Here is a 17,937-nt window from a genome sequence, read left to right as displayed (position 1 = left end):
ATTACGTACTCTTAGGAGTCTTGAGGTGTTAACTATAGATCGGGGAAACTTTAAAGTAATGCATTTGCAAAGGATGAAACTTGGAAGGTGAATGTACATCTTCAAGGTTGTGATCTGGAACAATGGGTATCTATGTGGTAGCATGGAAACGTGGCTTCAGCAGAGACACATGTCGTGACATTTTGGGAGGGTGGTATGACGGTAACGGAAGTGAATAGACAGTCAAACCCAAATTAAACGTAGAATACCAACCATAAGCAGAGAAATAGGGTCGATTTGCCTATTTTTGACCTCAGTTGCATTTCAGATGGTCTACGCTCCAGATTCTGTCTTTTAATTGGCCATCAACAAACAAATGTAACGCTGCTCCTTTTTAGAGCATACCTTTCCTATTTTCATCATTTCAGTTGAAACAACGCCCTTGTTTTGGGTCGATCTGTTTTCTCCTAGCTGAGTTTTATTTAATATATTGAAAATCATTTGTAAAAGGGGAGAGAGTTCTGAGAGGTGCGTGGAGGAGAATAGAGAGCTTTATTGTACAGTTGTTTGACAAAGATTAATTGAAGAGTACAACTTTGATTTATAAGATTCCTGTGGCTTGAAATTTGGCATATGTTTTTCTCTGTTTCATATGTATCTTGTAATGTTTTTCATTTCATTCATAAATCGTTTTCAATTTGAATGTTTCTGAGAGAAAATGGTAAAATTCAGCTTACTGCTTTGCCCTGGAGAAGCATTCATGTTTTGTGTTTCTTCCTCTGTCTGAAAGGGATTCATACATTAATGCCCCTTTCAGCTTTCTTAACAGTCCTTCCATTTCATATAATTTCAGTTTGGATGCTTAAGCTCTTGCCTACCTTGCCTTATGGAGTAATCCGTGTCTTTGATTAAATCTCTGCTCTTGTTGTCTTTGCCCCACACAGCCTAGAAAACCCAATCATTTATCAAAAAACCCCTTTCTATCAATTTACTAGCCTAAAATCAGTTTCGAGTTTGAAGTCATCTCGTATCCTATTGCTCATTTTCTCGAGATCAACTGGAGAGAGCCCTCTCCTGTCCTCGTAGGGCTAGCTACGAGGTTGAGCTTGGTTTGATGTGGCCTTGAGTTTTGCCTTCCTCAGCCTGAGGCAGATTTGAGCGCTAACATAGTGGCGACCATACTGGGGAAAGATGGTTTCCTGTCGATGTGACATTCGACTTGAAGGTTGTCTTGCCCCAGTACATGAAATCAAGTTGCAGATCTGATGTTGATGGTGGACAGCAGCCAGACACATATGAAGGCTGAAACATTCACCTCGAGACTCCAACTCGATCCAGACATTCCAGTGCTCACTAATCCATTCATGCAATGGTAGGGTATGTGGCAACCCTTGCACTGTGTGAAGCTGTAAAAGAAGTAAGAAATCAGTTAGCAGATTTTGAAATTAATGAAGTTTTTTTCAATGCCTTGCTTCAATGTTTGAAATCTGTGAAACTTCCTCTTGAAGCTAAAACTGGTGTCTGTGAGTTATTCGTTGAAACAATTGAGAAGGAGATTAAGTATTTGAATGAGCAGATCCAGTCATGTGATTTCCGAGACCCTAAAAAGTTCTTGGAAACTCTTCCTCCTTCGAAACAAAAAATAATAGAGTTGCCTACAAATGTTTGCATTGGAAGTGTGCAGCTGGAAGTATGTATTGCAGAGTTGGGGCAGCAAACAGAGTCTGGATTTCGCGATCCTATTGCGATGTACATGGAAATGTTTTTCAGTTTGACTGACAAATCAAACTGTCTTTTACGTGATCAGACTCATTATGTGCATGTAGGGTTGCCAGCAATTGCATCTGTGATCTGGTTGAAACACTCTCAAGCAACATTCTTCTCAGATTTACTTGAATGGTTGATCTGGCATTTCAGTATTACCTGATATATTATTTTTGCAGAAAAGTAGGGTAAATTTTGTAAATAAATAAGCAGCCAAAAGGGAGCATTTTGTTCCAGTTTCATTACAGTTTAGTTAGAAGTTTGCCGAGTCAGTTTTTCAATCATTTCAGTTAGTTTCTAGTGAATAAATTAATCGTGTCATTTCTTCGAAATAATGACTCCATTTCCCAATGGATAGAGGCACTGTCTGCTCTCCGAAAGCTCTGCAGTTCTTGGCACCTCTAAAAAGCGACAGCTGCCATCCCCATTGGAGCCAATGTTAAACTCCGTCTTGTCAGCCCGCTGTAGTCAAATTCTCCAAAGTTCATTCCTTATTATGCACAGTCGCTGATGTTACTGTGGTCCAAAAAAGAGTCATTTTACTTCTTGAGTCCAAGGTTTTGTCTCCAGAAATGTGAAATAACGCTTGCAGGCCAGAGGGAGGTTGAATAAGTCTCTTACTTCAAGAGTTTATCATCAGTAATGCTCGAAAATGATCCTTCTCCAAAACTCTGTTTTGGAAAAGAAATCGACAAATTTGTTTTTGTAATAAATTTTCATTTTAAAGCCTTCCATCATGGAGTACATCGAAATACAAGCCCTGGTCATCTTGCTAGGTTCAATAGCCCCATCATTCTATGTAAACAGGAGGACTTATCATAAGTATTGAAAGTTCCATAAATAAGATGGCATATTCTTGATTCTGCTGAAGCTGGAGATCTACAGGATAATGTTGCAGCCATGTCAGATGTTGGAAGGACAGAACTAAGAAGAACTCCACCGATTAGAATATAGTGTTTCCTTTATATGAAGTCAGAGAATGTACCATGTGGCTTATTCAACGGAGGATGACATAGCTACTGTATGTTGCTTGGAGAAAACCTGAAGAGCAGATACCTCTAGAGATAAATAAACATGGAATATCTAAAGGATTTCCATAGAAAGAAACTTCACTTTCAGAGGGAAACATTTGTTTGAAAATCTTGCACTTTGAAGGTATTAGAAGCCCCTGGCATAGCATTGTGAAACATCATCTTTTCTAGGGTACTATCGGTCTTTTAAACATGATTCGAAAACACATATAGAAAAAGCTCCGAGCGCAGCATACAGAGTCTTAAGGCGGGGTGGAAGATTTCTGTGTCTTGAGTTGAGCCATGTCAACATCCCTGGTTTCCAAGAATTATATGAGTTTTACTCATTTTCAGTTATTCCATCTATTGGAGAAATTTTTGCTAGGGATCGTGTGTCTTACCAATATTTAGTGGAGAGCGTATGCAAGTTTCCATCTCAGGAAAAGTTCACTGAAATGATTAAGGAAGCAGGCTTTGAGAAAGTTGAATATGAGACCTTTCAGGCGGAGTAGTCGCAATTCATGCTAGATTCAAATTATAATTCACATATATAAGATTTTTACATTGCTTTTGTAGAGCAATTACCTTAAAAGCTATTGAAATGGTATGTGAAATCGAAAGCTAGCAAACTCTGCTTGTGTGGGGCATTTTTTAGAAAAATATGTCTAAGCTGATTTTTGCCATTACAGTGTTTGATGGGTCTACTGTTTTAATTACTATTTGATATCTCAAGGAACATACAAAGTTGGTCGGAAAGATTGTGCAGTGGCAATTCAAACTGATAAAACTATCTCAAGTGTGCATGCAAAGATCATAGTTGAGGCAGCCTCTTCTTAGAAGGCCTTGCAATGCTTTTCAAGCGTCCCTTCACCAGAAATTCACCTGAAGGATCTTTCAAAGTTTGGCACATTTGTCAACAAGGAAATTTGCTCAAAGGCCATGTTTTCTTTAGCAAATAAGGAGACAATCCTAAGTAACGGGGACTTGATAACGTTTGGAACAAATAATTCAACTTTTAGGTTGAACTTTGTTCCATTCTTATTCTGTATACCAGCTCTAGAAAAATTGAACCGGAAACATGGTTTATGTACCATTGTGTCATCAATGGGAGCCTACGCAACAGAGAAATGGATGTTAGAGTGTACACATCTTATTGTTGAAGATTCTTCTCCTATAACAAATGATGTGATGGAAACTATTCAAGGCATGGTGGGGCAAACATCTTTACCTTCAGAGATTCCAAACTGCTTGAGATTTCCTCCTTCCATGGCACTAAAATGTGGGTGAGTTTCTGTACAAGTCAAGATTGCATATCCAAAACATCGAGAAACATGCTTATGTGGAACCACATTTGTTGTTTTTCATTTGTATGATTACAAGGAGAAATTGCAGCTTCTGCTGGAAGTTGCTAGGGCTACTGTTATTCAAATTTCCAAAAGGTTTTCAAGTACATAGGCAGGTGTATCAAGAGAACATGAAGTTTTGATAGTTCCAGCAGAGGGCACAAAAGAGAACTTAGGACTTGACTCTATTGGATTCAGTTACATTAAGGAAATCGCTAGATTGAGTGAAGATAAAGTAGTTGAAGCGATTGTAGCTGGAGACTGTAGTGCATTTACCTTCGAAACGACCTTGTGCCCTTCATCATCTTCAACTAAAGAAACAGAAATGTGGCTGATTCTGAAAATGAAGAGGAGGTTACCACAAGACATCAACATTCTAAGGTCATAGATAGCAGCAAGACAAGCTTGAGTGGTAATTGTGTGCAGTTGCCGCCAATTTGTAAGGAAAGACAAATTGTTTCAGATACAACTGAAATAAAAAGATTTAAGCATGAGGTCGATTCTATGTGGGAACAAAACTTGTTTTATAAATCCAGCGCAGTAACGCCAACGTTTCAAAAAGGTAAATGGCACAGAGGAGGCACGCTACCCATATAAGGGGCGCTAAGCATATAATGCCCACAGCCCGTGTTAAATATCAAGTGCGCTACGCACTTGCTGCGCGCTACACGTTGGGTAGGCGCACTACCCATACAGTCTCAGAGCCAAAGAAATTTCTCTTATTCACCCAGATTCGTGCCAAATTACTGCATTTTCCTGCAAACTGAAAGGATATTGAGAATGTCGAAGATGATACGGATAATGTGGAAATCTTAACTATGATGATTTGGACTGCGTTTTAAAGCTGGTCTAGTGTGTAGACATTGGCATGCTACTAGTGTTCATGAAGACTTCTGGAGATGTTTGAATTTTGAGAATTGTCGAATTATTGCAGAGCAAGTGGCTAAACGGTGTCGTAGGTATATAAAGGCTGTAGAACTACATTTTCCAGGTTCTCTTTTGGATGTTCCTATCCGTGAAGCATTACGTACTCTTAGGAGTCTTGAGGTGTTAACTATAGATTGGGGAAACTTTAAAGTAATTCATTTGCAAAGGATGCGTAGAAATTTTGAATAATTTAACACATATTCAACAGAGATTATCCTGATCATGTACTATTGCATAATACATACACAATACATAAGCTCCTCTATGTTGATCATCAATATAGCAGCATCAATAATAATAAAACATCAAGAGCATTCACACATTAACACAGTATGTAACCCGGGGAAAGCATCTCGCTAAAAACCCCACACTATCTGTATATTAATGATTGAGACCATGTAACATTACAAACTACAATGCTTATCACAAGCAATCCAGTACCAGCTCCACTTGTTACACACAATACAGCTAAGATCTGATCTCCAAATCTGTTCCACTGCTTGCCTGCCTCCACTGCTCAATACCTGCTCAAGAATTAAATGAGAATGGTTTACCAAACTCGTATTTCACCTCCAAAGAATCACTCACCCTGTGTAAGACGTGAGCAGAGGCTATAATACTGGGCAAATACATGAGCAAACTCATTGGCATACTCAATCCCTTGATTGTTTAAGATCTAATGCACAACTATAATCACAACTGATAGCAATCTGATTCTCTAACACCTGTCCCTGTTGAACTGAACATGCACTGACATGAAACTGAGTATACTGATGTATTCTATAGTTGTATTATGAGTTAATAATTAGTTTAACAACTCATCATTAGTCTATTTGCAGTTAGACTAACTACAACTAGTTTAACCAAGTCAAACTGAACATAACTCCATCAACTCCACCAAACTCAACTGATTGAGTTCTAACTGAAGTCATGCATGCAACAACTCAAATGACTCATAATAAAAGTGTACTTCCTTCTGACAGCTGCATGGGCCACATCTGTAGCTCAAACTAAAGTGCTCCAAGAGAATAAGATCAAGTTTATAGTCCAAATATTATTATGAGACAATAATATTTGACTTTTCTATTTTTGACAGCCAGTCTAAAAAAGACTTTGATCACTCATACTATGATCACCCACACCGTGGTCACCCACACTATGATCACTCATATTGTGATCATCCTTGCTGGGATCAAAAATAGAACTTGCGCCATAATTTGCCTGCGGGCCCACTTAGTGAAGGCGACTCTTTTCACTAAGCTCCATCATCTTGTTGCAATCTCAACACTCCCTCTCGACAAGATATGGATTATCAACAACCCTTATCCTGCCTCAGTGGTACTCGAATTTGCTCCTGGTGAGAGCCTTTGTCAGAATATCAGCATCCTGATCCTCCGTTGGAATGTATGAAAGCAACATGATCCTCCGTTGCACACAATCTCTGATATGATGGTACCTGATGTCAATATGCTTAGATCTATCATGAAATACAGGATTAGCCAGAGTTTAATGCAACTCTAGTTATCACAGTAAATAACAGTAGGATCCAAATGAGAACCAAACAAACCAACCAGGATCTTCCTCATCCATATAGCCTCGCATGCAGCCAAACTTGCTGCCATATACTCGGCCTCCGCTGAACTGAGTGCCACGGATCTCTGCTTCCTGCTGTACCAAGAAACTGCGGTCGATCCAATACTGAAGACCCCTCCTGATGTGCTCTTTCTATTAGTTGGGCTCCCTGCCCAATCTGCATCCGTGAAGCCACATAGCTTCACCTCATCCTCCTGTCTGTACCACAAACCATATCCCGATGTGCCTCTCAAGTAGCGTAATACATGCTTGCCCGCCTTCCAGAAGAGCTTGGTAGGCTTAACCATAGCTTGTGAAAGCTGGTTAATTGCATAGCATAAATCGGGTCGTGTATTGACCAAATACATCAGCGACCCCACCAACTATCGATAAACAGTGGCATCCACTTCTTCTCCCGAAGTGGCATCCTCCTTCCTCCAACCTCCAGGAAGAGGAGTATCAACAGGCTTACAGCCATGCATGTTGAACTTCTCCAGTATCTCCTGAGCATACTTGCCCTGAGAAACAAACAGTCCACCACTGCGCTGCCATATTTCCAATCCTAAGAAATAGTGAAGGAGGCCCAAGTCCTTCATCTCAAACTTTGTAGCAAGATCCTTCTTGCATGAAAGTATCAATAGCTCATCACCCGTTAGAATTAAATCATCAAGATACAGTACAATGATAAGCAACTTACCCTCCACCACAATCTGGTATAGGTTAGGATCCACCTCGCTCTTGGAGAATCCAAGTCCTGTGAAATAGCTGTCTATCCGTGTGTACCAAGCACGTGGTGCTTGCTTCAACCCATACAGCGCTCTCTTGAGTCTGCACACATGCGACTCGCTGCTGAAGACCTCAAAGCCTTCGGGCTGCTCAATGTACACCTCCTCCTCAATGACTCCGTTGAGGAACGCAGTCTTCACATCCATCTGGTGAATGTGCCATCCCATCTGCGCTGAGAGAGCAAGAATCATCTGTATGGAAGAATACCTTGCGACAGGTGCAAAGGTCTCCTCATAATCGATCCCTCTATCTGTGAAAAGCCTCAGGCAACAAATCTTGCCTTGTACTTCTCCACACTCTCGTCAGCTGCCTACTTGACCTTGTAGATCCATCTCGAACCCACCATTTATTTCCCTTCCGGTCTAGGAACAATCTCCCATGCACTGTTTCTGACAATAGAATCATACTCTTCCACCATGGCGTCTACCCATGCGGGATCCTCCATAGCTTCCTCAAAAGAGGATGGCTCAGTCACAACACACTTGCTCATAAGAGCCATGTATCCAGTGTACCGATCAGGTGACTGTCTCTGCCTGCGTTGGGCTGTAGGTGGTCCTACAACTTTCTTTGCATCTTGAGCCAGTCGCTCAGCTTCTGTCAAGCGCTTTCACCCTCTGATGGTTGGCGCTGCATGAGTGGTCTCTTCCACTCCATGAACCTCATCTTGTTGTTGATCCACGTCCTGAAGCTAATCCTTAGGAACTAATAGCTCGTCATCTGCATGCAAGTGTAGCTCCCTCTCAAGCGAACACTTCATAGCTTTCTCCTCCTGAAATTTTATATCCCGTCGCACAACAGTTTTACCATTGTCTGGAAAATACACACGATAGTTGTGGGGTGTATCAGTGTACCCCACAAATATCCCAGCCTCTGCGGTTGGTTCCAACTTCTTCCTGGCATCCTTCGTCACATGCATGTAAACGTTAGCACCAAAAATCCTCAAATGAGAAAGATCAGGCTTCTTACCAGAATAAGCCTCCTCGGGTGTACTCATGCCAAGTATCCTATGAGGACAACGGTTCTGCACATAAACTGCTGTATTGTATGCTTCCGCCCACAAGTGAAGGGGTAGGCCCTGATCATGCAACATTTCCCGTGCAGCACCCACAATCATTCTGTTCTTCCGCTCAGTAACCCCGTTCTGCTGTGGGTTATGGGGAGCTATGAGCTCTCTACGAATCCCTTCTACCTTGCAGAAATCCTTGAACTCGTCTGAGATGTATTCACCACCATTATTGCTCCTAAGAGCCTTCACCTTCTTCCCTGACTCCTTCTCGACCAGTGCTTTGAATTCACAGAACTTTGAATATGTCTTGCTCTTCTTCTGCATGAAGAATATCCAGCACTTACGAGAGAAATCATCAACAAAAATCACATAATACCTGTGTTTTGCTGTTGAAGCAACTGAGAAAGGTCCACACACATCTGTGTGAATTATCTCAAGGATCATCGTGGCGCGACTATCCTTCTCGTGAAAGGTGGCTTTCACAAACTTCCCCAAAGAGACACCCCTTGCACTGATCTGACTACACAAGTGTGCCTTTAGGAAGCCCTGTAGTGATCTGCTGCAGTATCTTCAAGGCTCCATGGTGAAGGTGACCCAATCTCTTGTGCCACAACTCACCATCATCCTGGCTCACCAATCCTTCTGCCTTGCCTGCCATTGCTACGCATCCATCTACATGCAACTGATAAAGGTTCCTCACTCGAACCCCTATCTTCCGGGTCTCACCAGTTGTCTTGCTGCGCAGGAAAGCCTTTCCCTCGCTGAAAACAACATCATACCCCTTGTCTTCTAACATCGCCACTGAGATGAGATTCTTCTTCAATCCTGGATAATGCATGACTTCCTTCAATACAAAGGGTTTACCAGACTCCCTCTCAAAGGAAATGGTACCAATACTGGTCGCACTGTATCTACCATCATCGCCCATCTCGATGTGCACTCCAAGATCTTTGTCCTCCAAATCAGAGTACAAATCTCTATCTCCCGTCATGTGAAAAGACGCACCACTATCCAAGAACCACACCATCCCATCGCACTTGAAACCAAGCATGCGATCAATGAAAAATCAAGCTCAAACTGAGAGGCTAGAGCCTCTCCTACTGAAGATCCAGCAGCCTGCTTGTTCTTCTTCTTTTGCGGACAATTAGTGGCATAGTGTCCGTGCTGGTGACAGTGAAAACACTTCACCTTGGACATATCCTGCTTTTTACCTTTCGCACCAAACTGAGAAGCTTTCTTGCTCTTCCCTTTCTTTGCTTTGGTAGCCAAAGCACAATTCTCTTCATCAGCTCCCTTTGACGAAGATTCGTCCCTGGGACTCCGCCTGATCTCCTCCTGCACAAGATCTGACCATAATCTTTCCCATCCTGGCAATTTCTCCTGACCATTAATAGAGTCCTGATAGGAATGCCAACTCTTCAGAAGACTAAGGAGAGCCAAGCTCACCAAGTCCTCATCATCGACAGTAACCCCCACACTTCCCAGCTCATCTCGACACTGAGTGAACTTCGTGAGATACTTGGGTATACTGTCACCCTTCTCGCATTTGATGTTTCTGAGTTTATCTTTGAGCTCCAGCTTCCTCTGATCGCTCTTGCTTTGGAATAATTCTGTTAATGATTTCCACATCAAATATGGAGTATCCTTTCCATGGAGACTGGACACAATGTGATCCTTCACGCCCTCCAACAGAATCCTTCGACATTTTGCGGTCTTCTTTTGCCAAGCATTAGCTTGAGTAGCATCAGTAGGCTTTGGGATATCCGTATCTATGAACTCCTTCAGCCTGTTATCATCCAATACTGCCTCCATCCTGTCCTTCCATGCAATATAGTTTGAGTTGCCCTCAAGAGCATACTCCAATCGCAATCCGTTGAAAGACATTACTGCGTTGTCACCAAGAAAACATTGCTGCAAATTCGAATTCCACCAGCAACCAACTCAACCGCCTCGGATCTAAGATTCGTGAGAACACAATATTTCTCGTACAGAGATTGACTGTATGGGAATTCACTGGATATCTCACCTTCCAAAGGAAGGATGAATCCATAGGCTACCTGGCCCGATTACAAACTCTTCCTGAAGAAATAGAATGTAAACACTTCCTGAATAGTAGATCTGATGATCAACAGCTCTGATACCATGTAGAAATTTTGAATAATTTAACACATATTCAACAGAGATTATCTTGATCATGTACTATTTCGGAATACATACACAATACATAAGCTCCTCTATGTTGATCATCAATATAGCAACATCAATAACAATAAAACATCAAGAGCATTCACACATTAACACAGTATGTAACCCGAGGAAAGCATCTTGCTAAAAACCCCACACTATCTGTATATTAATGATTGAAACCATGTAACATTACAAATTACAATGCTTATCACAAGCAATCCAGTACCAGCTCCACCTGTTACACACAATATAGCTAAGATCTGATCTCCAAATCTATTCCACTTCTTGCCTACCTCCACTGCTCAATACCTGCTCAAGAATTAAATGAGAATGGTTTACCAAACTCGTATTTCACCTCCAAAGAATCACTCACCCTGTGTAAGACGTGAGCAGAGGCTATAATACTGGGCAAATACATGAGCAAACTCATTAGCATACTCAATCCCTTGATTGTGCAAGATCTGATGCACAACTATAGTCACAACTGATAGCAATCTGATTCTCTAACACCTGTCCCTGCTGAACTGAACATGCACTGACATGCAACTGAGTTAACTGATGTATTCTATAGTTTTATTATGAGTTAATAATTAGTTTAACAACTCATCATTATTCTATTTGCAGTTAGACTAACTACAACTAGTTTAACCAAGTCAAACTGAACATAACTCCATCAACTCCACAATCAACTCCACCAAACTCAACTGATTGAGTTCTAACTGAAGTCATGCATGCAACAACTAAACTGACTCATAAGAAAAGCGTACTTCCTTCTGACAGTTGCATGGGCCACATCTGTAGCTCAAACTGAAGTGCTCCAAGAGAATAAGATCAAGTTTATAGTCCAAATATTATTATGAGACAATAATATCTGACTTTTCTATTTTTGACAGCCAGTCTAAAAAAGACTTTGATCACTCATAATGTGATCACCAACACTGTGGTCACCCACACTGTGATCACTCATACTGTGATCATCCCTGCTGGGATCAAAAATAGAACTTGCACCATCATTTGCTTGCGGGCCCACTTAGTGAAGGCGACTCTTTTCACTAAGCTCCATCATCTTGTTGCAATCTCAACAAGATGAAACTTGGAAGGTGAATGTACGTCTTCAGGGTTGTTATCTGGAATAATGGGTATCTACGTGGCAGCATGGAAACGTGCCTTCAGCAGAGACACATGTCGTGACATTTTGGGAGGGTGGTATAACGGTAACGGAAGTGAATAGACAATCAAACCCAAATTAAACACAGAATACCAACCATAAGCAGAGAAATAGGGTCGATTTGCCTATTTTTGACCTCATTTGCATTTCAGATGGTCTACGCTCTAGATTTCGTCTTTTAATTGGCCATCAACAAACAAATGTAATGTTGCTCCTTTTTAGAGCAGACCTTTCCTATTTTCATCATTTCAGTTAAAATAGCACCCTTGTTTTGGGTCGATCTGTTTTCTCCTAGCTGAGTTTTATTTAATGTATTGAAAATCATTTGTAAAAGGGGAGATAGTTCTGAGAGGTGCGTGGAGGAGAACATAGAGCTTTATTGTACAGTTGTTTGACAGAGATTAATTGAAGAGTACAACTCTGATTTATAAGATTCCCGTGGCTTGAAATTTGGCATATGTTTTTCTCTGTTTCATATGTATCTTGTAATGTTTTTCATTTCATTCATAAATCGTTTTCAATTTGAATGTTTCTGAGTGAAAAGGGTAAAATTCAGCTTACTTCTTTGCCCTGGAGAAGCATTCATGTTTTGTGTTTCTTCCTCTGTCTGAAAGGGATTCATACATTAATGCCCCTTTCAGCTTTCTTAACAGTCCTTCCATTTCATATAATTTCAGTTTGGATGCTTAAGCTCTTGCCTACCTTGCCTTATGGAGTAATCTGTGTCTTTGATTAAATCTCTGCTCTTGTTGTCTTTGCCCCACACAGCCCAGAAAACCCAATCATTTATCAAAAAACCCCTTTCTATCAATTTACTAGCCTAAAATCAGTTTCGAGTTTGAAGTCATCTCGTATCCTATTACTCATTTTCTCGAGATCAACTGGAGAGAGCCCTCTCCTGTCCTCGAAGGGATAGCTACGAGGCTGAGCTTGGTTTGATGTGGCCTTGAGTTTTTCCTTCCTCAGCCTGAGGCAGATTTGAGCGCTAACATAGTGGCGACCATACTGGGGAAAGATGGTTTGCTATTGATGTGACATTCGACTTGAAGGTTGTCTTGCCCTAGTACATGAAATCAAGTTGCAGATCTGATGCTGATGGTGGACAAAAGTCAGACACATATGAAGGCTAAAACATTCACCTGGCGACTCCAACTCGATCCAGACATTCCAGTGCTCGCTGATCCATTCATGCAATGGTAGGGTATGTGGCAAACCCTGCACTGTGTGAAGCTGTAAAAGAAGTAAGAAATCAGTTAGCAGATTTTGAAATTAATGAAGTTTTTTTCAATGCCTTGCTTCAATGTTTGAAATCTGCAAAACTTCCTCTTGAAGCTAAAACTGGTGTCTGTGAGTTAGTTGTTGAAAGAATTGAGAAGGAGATTCAGTATTTGAATGAGCAGATCCAGTCATATGATTTCCGAGACCCTAAAAAGTTCTTGGAAACTCTTCCTCCTTCGAAACAAAAAATAATAGAGTTTCCTACAGATGTTTGCATTGGCAGTGTGCAGCTGGAAGTATGTATTGCAGAGTTGGGGCAGCAAACGGAGTCTGGCTTTCGCGATCCTATTGCGATGTACATGGAAATGTTTTTCAGTTTGACTGACAAATCAAACTGTCTTTTACGTGATCAGACTCATTATGTGCATGTAGGGCTGCCAGCAATTGCATCTGTGATCTGGTTGAAACACTCTCAAGCAGCATTCTTCTAAGATTTACTTGAATGGTTGATCTGGAATTTCAGTATTACCTGATCTATTATTTTTTCAGCAAAGTAGGGTAAATTTTTTAAATAAATAAGCAGCCAAAAGGCAGCATTTTGTTCCAGTTTTATTACAGTTTAGTTAGAAGTTTTCCGAGTCAGTTTTTCAATCATTTCAGCCAGTTTCCAGTGAATAAATTAATCGTGTCGTTTCTTCGCAATAATGACTCCATTGCCCAATGGATAGAGGAACTGTCTGCTCTCCAAAAGCTCTGCGGTTCTTGGCACCTCCAAAACGCGGCAGCTGCCATCCCCATTGGAGCCAATGTTAGACTCCGTCTTGTCAGCCCGCTACAGTCAAATTCTGCAAAGTTCATTCCTTGTTATGCGAAGTCACTGATGTTAATGTGGTCCAAAAAAGAGTCATTTTACTTCTTGAGTCCAGGGTTTTGTCTCCAAAAATATGAAATAACGCTTGCAGACTAGAGGGAGGTTGAATAAGTCTCTTACTTCAAGAGTTTATCATCAGTAATGCTCGAAAATGATCCTTCTCCAAAACTCTGTTTTGGAAAAGAAATCGACAAATTTGTTTTTGTAATAAATTTGCATTTTAAAGCCTTCCATCATGGAGTACTTCGAAATACAGGCCCTGGTCATCTTTCTAGGTTCAATAGCCCCATCAATCTATGTAAACAGGAGGACTTATCATAAGTATTGAAAGTTCCATAAATAAGATGGCATATTCTTGATTCTGCTGAAGTTGGAGATCTACAGGGTAATGCTGCAGCCATGTCAAATGTTGGAAGGACAGAACTAAGAAGAACTCCACCAATTAGAATATAGTGTTTCCTTTATATGAAGTCAGAGAATGTACCATGTGGCTTATTCAACGGAGGATGACATAGCTACTGTATGTTGCTTGGAGAAAACCTGAAGAGCAGATACCTCTGGAGATAAATAAACTTGGAATATCTAAAGGATTTCCATAGAATGAAACTTCACTTTTAGAGGGAAACATTTGTTTGAAAATCTTGCACTTTGAAGGTATTAGAAGCCCCTGGCGTAGCATTGTGAAACATCATCTTTTCTAGGGTACTATTGGTCTTTTAAACATGATTCGAAAACACATATAGAAAAAGATCTGAGCGCAACATACAGAGTCTTAAGGCGGGGTGGAAGATTTCTGTTTCTTCAGTTGAGCCATGTCAACATCCCTAGTTTCCAAGAATTATATGAGTTTTACTCATTTTCAGTTATTCCATCTATTGGATAAATTGTTGCTGGGGATCGTGTGTCTTACCAATATTTAGTGGAGAGCGTACGCAATTTTCCATCTCGGGAAAAGTTCGTTGAAATGATTAAGGAAGCAGGCTTTGAGAAAGTTGAATATGAGACCTTTCAGGCGGAGTAGTCACAATTCATGCTGGATTCAAATTATAATTCACATATATAAGATTTTGACATTGATTTTGTAGAGCAATTACCTTAAAATATATTGAAATGGTATGTGAAAATGAAAGCTAGCAAACTCTGCCTGTGTGGGGCATTATTTAGAAAAATCTATCTACGCTGATTTTGGCCATTACAGTGTTTGATGGGTCTGCTATTTTAATTACTATTTGATATCTCAAGGAACATACAAAGTTGGTTGGAAAGATTGTGCAGTGGCAATTCAAACTGATAAAACTATCTCAATTGTGCATGCGGATATCATAGTTGAGGCAGCCTCTTCTTAGAAGGCCTTGTAGTGCTTTTCAAGCATCCCTTCACCAAAAATTCACCTGAAGGATCTTTCAAAGTTTGGCACATTTGTCAACAAGGAAATTTGCTCAAAGCCTGTGTTTTCTTTAGAAAATAAGGAGACAATCCTAAGTAACGGGGACTTGATAACGTTTGGAACAAATAATTCAACTTTCAGGTTGAACTTCGTTCCATTCTTATTCTGTATACCAGCTCTAGAAAAATTGAATTGGAAACATGGTTTATGTACCATTGTGTCATCAATGGGAGCCTACGCAACAGAGAAATGGATGTCAGAGTGTACACATCTTATTGTTGAAGATTCTTCTCCTATAACAAATGATGTGATGGAAGCTATTCAAGCCATGGTGGGGCAAACATCTTTACCTTCAGAGATTCCGAACTGCTTGAGCTTTCCTCCTTCCATGGCAAATAAAATGTGGGTGATTTTCTGTACAATTCAAGATTGCAGATCCAAAACATCGAGAAGAATGCTTATGTGGAACCACATTTGTTGTTTTTCATTTGTACGATTACAAGGAGAAATTGCAGCTTCTGCTGGATGTTGTTGGGGCTACTATTATTCAAATTTCCAAAAGGTTTTCAAGTACACAGGCAGGTGTATCAAGAAAACATGAAGTTTTGATAGTTCCAGTAGAGGGCACGAAAGAGAACTTAGGACTTGACTCTAATGGATTCAGTTACATTAAGGAAATCGCTAGATTGAGTGAAGATAAAGTAGTTGAAGCGATTGTAGCTGGAGACTATAGTGCATTTACCTTCGAAACGACCTTGTGCCCTTCATCATCTTCAACTAAAGAAACAGAAATGTGGCTGATTCTGAAAATGAAGAGGAGGTTACCACAAGACATCAACATTCTAAGGTCATAGATAGCAACAAGACAATATTGAGTGGTAATTGTGTGCAGTTGCTACCAATTTGTAAGGAAAGACAAATTGTTTCAGATACAACTGAAATAAAAAGATTTAAGCATGAGGTCGATTCTATGTGGGAACAGAACTTGTTTTATAAATCCAGCGCAGTAACGCCAGCGTTTCAAAAAGGTAAACGACACAGAGGAGGCATGCTACCCATATAAGGGGCGCTATGCATATAACGCCCACAACCCGTGTTAAATATCAAGTGCGCTACGCACTTGCTGCGCGCTACACGTTGGGTAGGCGCGCTACCCATACAGTCTCAGAGCCAAAGAAATTTCTCTTATTCACCCAGATTCGTGCCAATTTACTGCATTTGCCTGCAAACTGAAAGGATATTGAGAATGTTGACGATGATATGGATAATGTGGAAATGCTTAACTATGATGATTTGGGCTGCATTTTAAAGCCGGTCTATGTAGACATTGGCATGCTGCTAGTGTTCATGAAGACTTCTGGAGATGTTTAAATTTTGTGAATTGTCGAATTACTGCAGAGCAAGTGGCTAAACGGTGTCGTAGGTATATAAAGGCTGTAGAACTACATTTTCCAAGTTCTCTTTTGGATGTTCCTATCCATGAAGCATTACGTACTCTTAGGAGTCTTGAGGTGTTAACTATAGATTGGGGAAACTTTAAAGTAATGCATTTGCAAAGGATGAAACTTGGAAGGTGAATGTTCGTCTTCAGGGTTGTGATCTGGAACAATGGGTATCTATGTGGCAGCATGGAAACGTGCCTTCAGCAGAGACACATGTCGTGACATTTTGGGAGGGTGGTATAACGGTAATGGAATTGAATAGACAGTCAAACACAAATTAAACGCAGAATACCAACCATAAGCAGCGAAATAGGGTCGATTTGCCTATTTTTGACCTCAGTTGCATTTCAGATGGTCTACGCTCCAGATTATGTCTTTAATTGGCCATCAACAAACAAATGTAACGCTGCTCCTTTTTAGAGTAGACCTTTCCTATTTTCATCATTTCAGTTGAAACAACGCCCTTGTTTTGGGTCGATCTGTTTTCTCCTAGCTGAGTTTTATTTAATGTATTGAAAATCATTTGTAAAAGGGTAGAGAGTTCTGAGTGGTGCGTGGAGGAGAACAGAGAGCTTTATTGTACAGTTGTTTGATAGAGATTAATTGAAGAGTACAGCTCTGATTTATAAGATTCATGTGGCTTGAAATTTGGCATATGTTTTTCTCTGTTTCATATGTATCTTGTAATGCTTTTCATTTCATTCATAAATCGTTTTCAATTTGAATGTTTCTGAGTGAAAAGGGTAAAATTCAGCTTACTGCTTTGCCCTGGAGAAGCATTCATGTTTTGTGTTTCTTCCTCTGTCTGAAAGGGATTCATACATTAATGCCCCTTTCTGCTTTCTTAACAGTCCTTCCATTTCATATCATTTCAGTTTGGATGCTTAAGATCTTGCCTACCTTGCCTTAAGGAGTAATCTGTGTCTTTGATTAAATCTCTGCTCTTGCTGTCTTTGCCCCACACAGCCCAAAAAACCCAATCATTTATCAAAAAACACCTTTCTATCAATTTACTAGCCTAAAATCAGTTTCGAGTTTGAAGTCATCTCGTATCCTATTGCTCATTTTCTCGAGATCAACTGGGGAGAGCCCTCTCCTATCCTCGTAGGGCTAGCTATGAGGTTGAGCTTGGTTTAATGTGGCCTTGAGTTTTGCCTTCCTCAGCCTGAGGCAGATTTGAGCGCTAACACCCACAGCCTTGGTAATGGTGTAAGGACCGTGTTGGTGTGGTTTGAGCTTTTGATGGGTTCTTGTAAGGCGTTCTTTCTGCAGATGCA

At 40.5% G+C, this 17,937-nt stretch overlaps 2 pseudogenes; both read left to right on the top strand.

The window, feature by feature from the left end:
• Positions 1–122: 122 nt before the first annotated feature.
• LOC149218730 (nibrin homolog) lies at positions 123–5,212 on the top strand (annotated as a pseudogene).
• Positions 5,213–11,709: 6,497 nt separating this feature from the next.
• The window catches only part of LOC149218729 (uncharacterized), a 99,779-nt pseudogene continuing 93,551 nt past the window's right edge, over positions 11,710–17,937 (top strand).

The sequence above is a fragment of the Pinus tabuliformis genome, chromosome Q (assembly GCF_031772625.1).
Source record: "Pinus tabuliformis cultivar Carrire ecotype Pingquan chromosome Q, CPIR1, whole genome shotgun sequence".
Classification (NCBI taxonomy): Eukaryota; Viridiplantae; Streptophyta; class Pinopsida; order Pinales; family Pinaceae; genus Pinus; species Pinus tabuliformis.
Note: the sequence above shows the minus strand (reverse complement) of the source record. Positions and strands in the feature narration are given on the sequence as shown.